The sequence below is a fragment of the Phascolarctos cinereus genome, unplaced genomic scaffold (assembly GCF_003287225.1).
Source record: "Phascolarctos cinereus isolate Bilbo 61053 unplaced genomic scaffold, phaCin_HiC Scaffold_2;HRSCAF=192, whole genome shotgun sequence".
NCBI lineage: Eukaryota > Metazoa > Chordata > Mammalia > Diprotodontia > Phascolarctidae > Phascolarctos > Phascolarctos cinereus.
In genome coordinates, this window is record NW_027555625.1 from 64780717 (window position 1) to 64790446 (window position 9730).

Consider the following 9730-nt stretch of genomic DNA (forward strand, 5'->3'; position numbering starts at 1 on the left):
GGTGTTAGGGGCAGGTGAACATGCATTTATTAAGCACCTATTGTGGGCTAGGCACTCTGCTAAGTGCTTTACAAATATTAACTCATTCAATCCTCACAGCAAACTTGTAAGGTAAGTACTATTATATCTTTATTTTATCATTGAGGAAACAGGCAAAAAAAGTTAAATAACTTACCCAGGGTCATGGCTAGCAGGAGTCTGAGGATAGATTTGAACTCAGGTCTTTTTGGCTTCAGGTCCAGCCTCTATCTATTATATCATCTAAGTGCTTAACTACCCTGTAAGTCTCTAGGAGGTGATGTTTGATTACAAATTCACCACTTATTCATCACGCTGGATGGCATTCCCTTACCTTATTATTCCCCTTTCCCCCAAACCCCTTTCTCATGACATAGAAAATGGTTTTGAGGAGGTTATTATTATTATTATTATTATTATTGTTATTATTATTATTAGGAGTACTGTTAGCAGTAAGGTCCCTTAATCTTAACTTTTGTTGTTTGGTCATTTTTAAATCGTATTTGACTCTCTGTGACCCCATTTGGGGTTTTCTCAGCAAAGACAATGAAATAGCTTACCATTCCTTCTCCAGCTTGTTTTACAGTTGAATAAACTGAGGCAAACAGGGTTAAGTGACTTGCCCAGGTTCACACAGCTAGCAAGTGTCTGAGGTTGGATTTGAATTCAAGAAGATGAGTCTTTCTGATGCCAGGTCTGGCAATCCATCCACTGTGCCACCTAGCTGCCCCTGTGATCCTGTAAGAGCCATTTTTCTCTGAGGCAAGATCAAAGGAGAAGCAGATGGCTTAAGGCATTAAGATGTTGGAGCTGTGAGGGAGGAGACTTTGAAAGAACTTACTTTTTAGAGACCTGAGTCCTCTGGGTAAATGAGAGGAACACTTGAGTGGGAGAAGAAGAGTTTTAGAAATGTTGCTATGTCAAGTGGGAGGTAGGAAGTCAAATCAGAAATGAGCAATGGAATCATGAATGAATCCTCATCTGGAGTAAATAGTTTGGGATTCACCTAAGATGGTTGCTGAATTTTATTGTATTGGGAAGAGAGGAACATCTTGGGTGGGAAGGAAAACGAGAACTTTCTATTCTCAGACTGATGGGATTTGAATCTCTAGAGGGACTCTATTTTGTAAGTAAAAAATAAACCCTGGAACCTTGACAAGATTGTTGGAGATAGGAGACTTACCTAGAGGGTTGTCAACATCAATTCTTCAGTCCTCATACAGGATAGTCTTTTCTTCCTTTGTGTTATTTATGTGTGTGAGCCTGGAATTCAAGACAACTAGATGAGTGAAGAAAAAGTTAAAAGTGAAAGGGCAAAAATGAAAGCCATCCTTTTGTCCTTCTCCTCTTCCCATCCCCTTTTACCCACTATCAGTCAGAGGTGAGGGTGTTGTAGAGGGCACTTCCTTATTTACATGTGAAACAGAAGACTTAAGTATGAGTACCAGTTCTGATACTCAAAACCTGGGTGGTAATAACTGAATCATGTAACTTCCCTCAATCTACGTTTAAAGAGGTTTCTGGATTTATAATATGAGAGGATTGGAGTCGGTGACCTCTTAGGTCCCTTCTGGTTCAGAGAGCCATAGACCTTTAGAACTGGAAGGAGGTAGAAAGCTCTCAGCTAATCCACATGTCTCGTTTGACAGATGAGAACCCTAAGTGGCAAGAACCCCTGAGTGGTACAGTGACTGCCCATGGCTGTACATTAAATAAGTGGCAGAACTTCATCTGCGCTGCCTGATAAAATGAAAATGACTGCCTTACAGCACTTTTGAAACAAAAATTAAATTTGATTTGGCTTCAAGAATCTGAATGAAATGGCAGTTTTTGAAAGAGTAAATAGTACTTTATTTTTTCCAATTATATGTAAAGATAGTTTTCAACATTTACTTTTTATGAGATTTTAAGTTTCCGATTTTCTCTCTCCCTCCCTCCCATCCCTCCTCCCTAAGTTGATGAAATAGCAATTTTGATTAAACCTAGCCTCTTCAGTGACTTTTTCAGAAACAAGCAGTCATTTGAGCTTAGTCTCAGGCAGAGCCAAAATCAGGGAGGATCAAGGTAGGCAAACACCAATGGCGGCTCACACAGGGAATTACAATGTGGGATGCTTTTAAATATTTCTTCTTAAAAACACATCATTTTCATGTCAGAATATTCTGTTCTTCATTGAAAAGAGTTGTTTCCATAAAATTCCAGGATTTTACAGTTGGAAGGGACCAACATTAACATCCTTCTACTCCAACGTATGCCCCCCAAAGAACCTTCCCTACAACACACTTGATATATGGTCATTCAGCCTCTACTTGATGACTTGAATGAGGAGACCATTGTCTCCTATTCCACTTTTGCATGGCTTTAATCGTTAGGAATTTTTTTTTCCTGACATCAAACTTAAATTTTCTTCTTTATAGCCTTTCTACTTGTTACCACCAACTCTGCCTTTACAATGGTCTAATCCATGGGCTCTTGAATATGGGGTCAATGTACTGGAGTCTGTGTATAGATTTCAAGAGGTCCAAGAATTTGGATGGGAAAAAAATTTTATTTCAATCTAATTGCATTCCTTTGTAATACCATATATTTTGTTTTATGCATTAAAAGACATTATATCCTGAGGAGTCCAAAAATTTCACTAGACTGTCAAAGAGGTCCATGGAGGAAAGGGAAGCGAAAAGAAAGAGGAAAGATATAAGCAGTCATATAGCACCTACTATGTGTCAGGCACTTGAGGATATAATAAAAAGAAAGACAGTCTTTTCCTCAAAGAGCTGAGATAGAAAATGGGGGGGGTAGGGTGATACCATGGTGTACCCAGAATGGGGGCATCTTGGTCCACGGAGTTGAAACCAGGCAGGGTAGCAGATGAAGAGTGGAGGGAGCCCAAAGGTCCAATTTCTGTCTTCTATGAAAGAAGACATTAGGAGGACTTTGGTACCCCACTCTCTAGTCCTCCTAACAGAGGGGAGAGGAGGCTGAAGGAGGTGCTGTCAATCAAGGCTTGAGTGAGCAACCAGGCAGAGCAGCAAATGTAAAGTGGAGTGAAACTCCTTATTTAATCCTTCTTTCTCTTGTTAGTTCTTCAAATACTTGAGGACAGAGATCATATGCTCCCCTTTCCCCTCTCCTCCCAGTATTCTGTATTGTAAAAATGAAGAATTCTAGGATCACAGAGTTAGAGACAAGAGATTCAGACATGGAAAATACCTTAAACACTATTGAGTCCATTTCCCCTGATTTTTATTTTAATTGGTGGGGTAACTGAGGCTAAGAGATGGAATATGACTTGCTCAAGTTCACACAGAGAGTTAATGACAGAGCAATTGAAACCCAGGTCTTTGGATTCAAAATTCTGCTTTTCAACCTTCAGCCTTCCAGTTTCTTCAACCAGTTCTTATACATAATAGATTCAAAGAACTTAAGTCAATTTATTAAGGTTTTACAATGTGTCAGGAACTTTACTAGGTAGGGGATAGACAGATATGAAACAGGGTAATCGACAAGCGATTATTAAGCACCTACCATGTCAGCCAATAAACACTTATTAAGTCCCATGCCAGTCAATAAGCATTTATTAAGCACCTGCTATGTGCCAGACACTGTCCTAAGTACTGGGGACACAAAGAAATGCAAAAAAGCAATCCTTGTACTTGAGGATATCACAATCAAATGGGGGACACACCACACAGACAACCACGTACATGAAAGATATATACAGGATAAATTGGAGATAATCAGCAGAGGGATGTCAAGCTGTGTGTGTTAAATGACATTTTGAAGCCTTCTCAGCACAATCTCTAAACAAAGCCTATGATGTATGTCTGCCTAATTCCACCTCCCATTCAAGTACAGTGATACAGAATGGTAGAATATTAGAGATGGTAGGGACCTGAGAGTGCAGAATGTTAGGGCATATGTAGCATGTTTGAGATCTTAGATTTTAGAGTTTTAGAATAGCGGAATGTCAGAGCTAAAGGGGCACTTAGAGATCACACAGCCCAACCTCCTCTTTTCAAGTGGTCCTAGAGAAGAGATGTAAATAGCATTTATATAAAGCTTACAGTATGACAGGAACTTGGCAAATATTATCTCATTTAATCCTCAAAACAATTCTAGGAGGTAGATGCTATTATCCCCATTTTACAGTTAAGGAAACTGGGGCAAACAGAGGCTAAGTGACTTGGCCAGGGTTACACAACTAGTAAGTGTCTGAAGCATGATTTGAACTCAGGCCTTCCTGACTCCATGCCTATGGCTCTATTCACTATGCCACCTAGCTGTCAGAGCCTTGTGACTCCCAATGTGGCACTCTTTCTTCTACTCCATTTCTATTCTTACTAGAATTTGTTAGCTTTTAGTAAGTCACTGACCAATTATTTCCCAAGAGACCTCTAGCCTATAATTCAGGCAGCTTGGGTGGCTCAATGTATCAGACACAGGACATCAAGCCAGGAAGTCCTGAATTCAAATCCTGCCTTAAATACTCATTAGCGGTATGACTCTGGGCATGTCACAAGTCACTTAACTTCAATGTCCTCATCTGTAAAATGGGGATTATAACAGCATCTACTTCCTAGAGTTGTGAGCATCAAATGAATTAATACATATAAAGTGCTTTGCAAATCTTAAAAAAGAGATAAAAAATTAGCTATTGTAATTCACCAAACTTTGGAGAAAAGTAGATAACATGTAATATAAAAACTATTAGAAGTCCATCTATATGTCACAAGTTGTAAGCAGGACTTTACAGAAGGAAAATTGATGAGAAGATTGGTGGGGTACAGTAAAAAGAATCCAGAATTCAGAGTTCTAAGTCATGAATTCAAATCTTGGACTAGCTACTTAATACCTGTATAATATTATATAAATTGTATAAATTATACATATATATATAATATATATATATATATATACAAATTATATATTATATATATATATGTAAGTATAAATTAATACCTGTATAATGAAGCATTTCATTTCTCTGTTACTCAGTTTCCTCATCTGTGTAATGTAAGGGTTGGATTAAATGATATCTTGGATTTCTTCAATAATGGCTTTAATTATTTAGTCCTATGATCCTATAAATGTATTTCCACTGAAGGGATAAAAATTAAAGATAGTAACAGTTGAAAAAATAGTGGAAAAACACAAATGTCCAGACAGCAGTTTAAAAGACAAAATTAAACATATATGCAACTAAACTTTTTAGAATATTTTAGTCCTTTCTGGAAAGGAGAGTTAGATTTATTATGTTGATAGAGAGACTTTTTTTTTAAAGGAATGTTTTTGTTGGCAAGGAGTCATAGGAAGGTGGAGTGAGGGAATCTTAGGAAGAGTGGGAAGCAGGAGGTTCACAAGGAGATAAGGGATGTTGGCTGGCGATGGTCTGGAATGCTTTGAAAGGAAATGGAAAGATGCTTTCAATGCTCCAGGAGAAGATGGAGAAGTTGGTACCAAGGTCCAGTAAGAGGTTAAGACATAGTAGCATATTTGATTAAGATTCTTTGTCTTGTGGGCAAATATAGGCATAACAGCAGTTAGCTTCTCAGGCATCATGATTGCTAGATTAGTTTATAATAAACATCATATTCAGTTTCTTTTCTTATCAGTGATACATCACCTTTACTTAATTTTAAGTGGTAAGACAAAGCTCTTTAAAAGCTGACCTGTACCATAAGCAGTTCATAAATACTAAAGTTGTCCTGCTTGCAACCTGATCCTACCAAAAATCAGTCAATCACACAATCCAGCAACAAGTAGTTACTAATCACTTTCTTTGTGCTCTGCATTCTGGTAGGCAATAGAGATACAAACACAAAAGTGAGATAAATCCTGCCCTTAAGGAGCTTGTATGCAACTGTGTGGAGACTGGTTAGGGAGAAAACATAGACATATATAGAGAAATGTTATATTTGTATGTTTATATATATATATATATATATATATATACATGCACATATATATGTATATATGTGCATAGGTGTATATACACACATACATTCATGCACACACATACACACATTCTATACATATTTATATATAACATATTATAATAATTATATATAATATATAATGATTACATATTATATAATAATATAATATATAATTATATAAAATATAATATATATATATATATTATATAATGTGTGTGTGTGTGTGTGTGTTCAAGGCAGTGGAGGGAGGGAGATGCTACCTGTTGTGGGCATCAGGAAGGGTTTCATGCTCGTGCTGATGATTGAGGTGAGGTCAATGACTGGCCTATAAACTCACTTGTCCTGGAGGTCATCTTAGGCCTAGAAGAAGATGGCAGAAAGGTAGTAGAACAGGTCAGAGGAATTATCCCATAGGCATTAAGCTCCTTGCCTTGGCTGTTCTAAGATTGGGTAACTAAAAGTGATTAGCGCAAGGGGATGCCACGAGACCCCACCAAAGCATTTGAAATACCACTGTGTAGTGAAAAGAGTACTAGATTTAGAGTTCGAGGTCTTGGGTTTGAATCTCTGTTTAGTATCTCTGAGACTTGACTTCCTTATGTATAGAGTGAGACAATTGAGCTCAATTAACTCTGAAGTCTCTTGTGGCTGTAAAGATATAAGCCTGTTACCCCATCATGCAGGCTTTGGTGTGAGGAAGATCAAAGTATCTCCCAGGGAATTCAGCAAACATTTATTAGGCATCTATTATATGTAAGGCTCTGTCATTTGGTCCTAGGGGAAACAGAGATAGATCTCACATGGACCCTGTCTTTGAATGCTTGTAACTTAAAAGTATGAAAGACAAGTAATTATGGGAGAATGTGAGCTAAGTGAAATGGGCTTCCCTGGGAGGTAGTGAGTTTCCCTTCTTTTGAGATCTTCAACCAGAGGCAGGATGACGACTTTGGGATGGGCTATAGAAGGGATCCTCTTTCCAGTGCTTGTTGGAATAGATGATTTCTGAGGATCTTCTCCAAATCTGAGACTTTTTAATTCTGAGATCTTGGTTGCCTCTCACGATATAGGAAGAAATAGGTGCCGTCTCCTTTCCTTTGTCAACAATTCCTGGTTGGAGCTAAGGGGAACACAATATTTATTAGTGATCACTATAATTAAAATGATACCTCACATTCCTATAGGTCTGTAGAGTTTACAAAGCATTCCTATAAATTCTATGATGCATGAATCCCCATTTGATAGATAATAATAATAATTAGTATTATAATAACCGACATTTAGCACTCTTAGTAGCACTCTAAGGTTTATAGAACATTCCCCTAATAATCTCTCATGGAGATCAGTAGTGCTACTATTTTTATCTCCAGTTTACAGACGGGGATACTGAAGCTCAAAGCAGAAAAATAAGTGATACATCCAAGGTCATGTGACTATTGATTGTCAGAGCTGGGACTCATAGATAGGATTGTGGATTTAGAGCTAGAAGGGTCCTTTCAGTCCCCCTTGTTTTACCAGCAAGGAAACTGAGGGCTGGGGAGACTAAACAGCTTGCCCAAGGTCACGTAGGTAGTAACTGTCCAAAGTAGGATTTGAACCCAGGTCCTCTGACCCTAGAGACAGCCTTCTTTCCCCTGTTCTATGCTGCCTCCTTTTTTTGTGTTTGAATAGAGGGCCTGAGTTTTTTGCACTATTATCACTGAGCCTGTTTTTGAATCTAACAAATGACATCAAATCATTTAGAATTTGGCAGCTGTTCCATAGAGCAATTTGAGACCTTTTGAGAAGTGCTAATCCATGTTGGTATTGGGGGTTGAGGTACATTTTTTTTCCCATGAAATATAAAGGGGATGTCTTAGTTTCAATAAGTATGAGACAGTTTGCAATTAAAATCGTTGGAGGCATTGGTGGAAAAAAAAATACTGGATTTGCATTTTAATCCTAGTTCTCTGGCCTCCTTGCCCACGAGACCTTGAACAACTTCTCTGGGCCTCAGTTTTTTCATCTGTAAAATGAAGAATTTGGTCTAGATGGCTTCTAAGGTCCCTTCCAGCTCTAAATTCATGGTCCCATGACTTCCTGACAAAGAACAAGAGAAGGAAACTCTTATGGGCTACAAGACTGGAGACCTTCCTGGCAGAGACATTATTCCTGAGCATTTGTATTCAGGTTAAAACCAAACCAAAATACATATTCCTTAGAGACCATCTAGACTGACCATTTCTTTTCACGTGTGAGGAAAATGAGTAAGCATGGTTATACTATTTTTTTTTAACCTGCTGGGCCCGAGTTGGCCAAGGTGGGAGTGGGAAGTGGGGCTGCCTTGTAAAAGATGCTATGTTTCAGAGCTGGCAGAGTCCTGACAAATAATTATGAAGAAAATGTTCATATCCTTAGCAGAGATCCTGCTGCTAAGAATGTACTCCAATGAGATTAAAGACTAAAAGGTTGATTACCCACAGAACAAAATAGTTATAGAGTCACTTGGGGCAGTAATAAAGAACTGGAGAAAAACTAGATACCCATACATTTAATGGAATATGACTATGTTCTAAGGAATGATAAACGACAAAGAATTCAGAGAAGCATGGGAGGAACTTACATGAACTGATGAAGTGAATAAGGCAGAACCAGGAAAAAATATGCACAGTGACTACAGCAATGTAAATGGGAAGAACACTTAAATAAAATGTGACACTTGGCAATTGTACTGACCAATCTTGTACCTTCAGAAGAGATGTGAAAACATACCTTCCCTTTCTCATTACAGTGGTGGGGAACTGTGGGTAAAGAATATTTCTTATACTTAAGACATGGTTGATGTATCAATTGCTTTTGAGTTAGTTTTTTCCAATTTTTTTTTTGTAAAATCTTTCATACAAGGAATGACATGTCAGAGAGTGGGGATAGATATTCGAAAATAAATAAAACAGGGGAAGCTAGATGGTGCAGTGGATAGAGCACCAGACCTGAAGTCAGGAGGACCTGAGTTCAAATCTGGTCTCAGATCGGACACTTGATCCTTAATAGCTGTGTGACCCTGGGCAAGTCACTTAAAGCCAATCACCTCACCAAAAATAAATAAATACAACCAAAACCACCAGTAAAATAAAATGTATTTTATAATGTCATCTTGTTTCTTTCTTTTGTTTTATAGAGAAGAAAACTGAGGCCAATAAAGGTGAAGCAATTTGTCCGCAGTCATATAGGTAGTAAGTAGCAGAGATAGGATTCAAAGTCAGTACAAATTCAAGTTGTTATTTATATTAATAACTTTCATATGGCCAAGAGGTCATGAAGGGAAAGTCTGAGGGGAATGTGGAAGGAGGGAAGGGAAGTCATACCGTTTTGTCTAAAGAAATTGATCAGTTAGCATCTATTAAGCACTTATTATGTGCCAGGCACTGTGCTAAGAAATGGGGATATGAAGAAATACAAAATACAGTCCCTGCCCTCAAGGAACTTATAGTCTGATGGATGAGAAAACATTCAAACAACTACGTACAAACCAGATATAGACTGGATAAATTGGGGATGATCAAGAAAGGGAAAGCACTATGGTTAAGTGGGATTGGAAAAGGTTTCTTGCAAAAGGTGGGTTTCAACTAAGGCCTGAAGGAAGCCATGGAGTATAGGAGGCAGAGATGAGGAGGAAAAGAAGTTCAGGCATGGGGAGCCACTGGACATTTAGAGTTGGGAGGTCAAGTGTTTAGTTTGAGGAACAGCCAGGAGGCCAGGATTACTGGATCATAGAGCATGTGATGAGAATAAATGTGTGT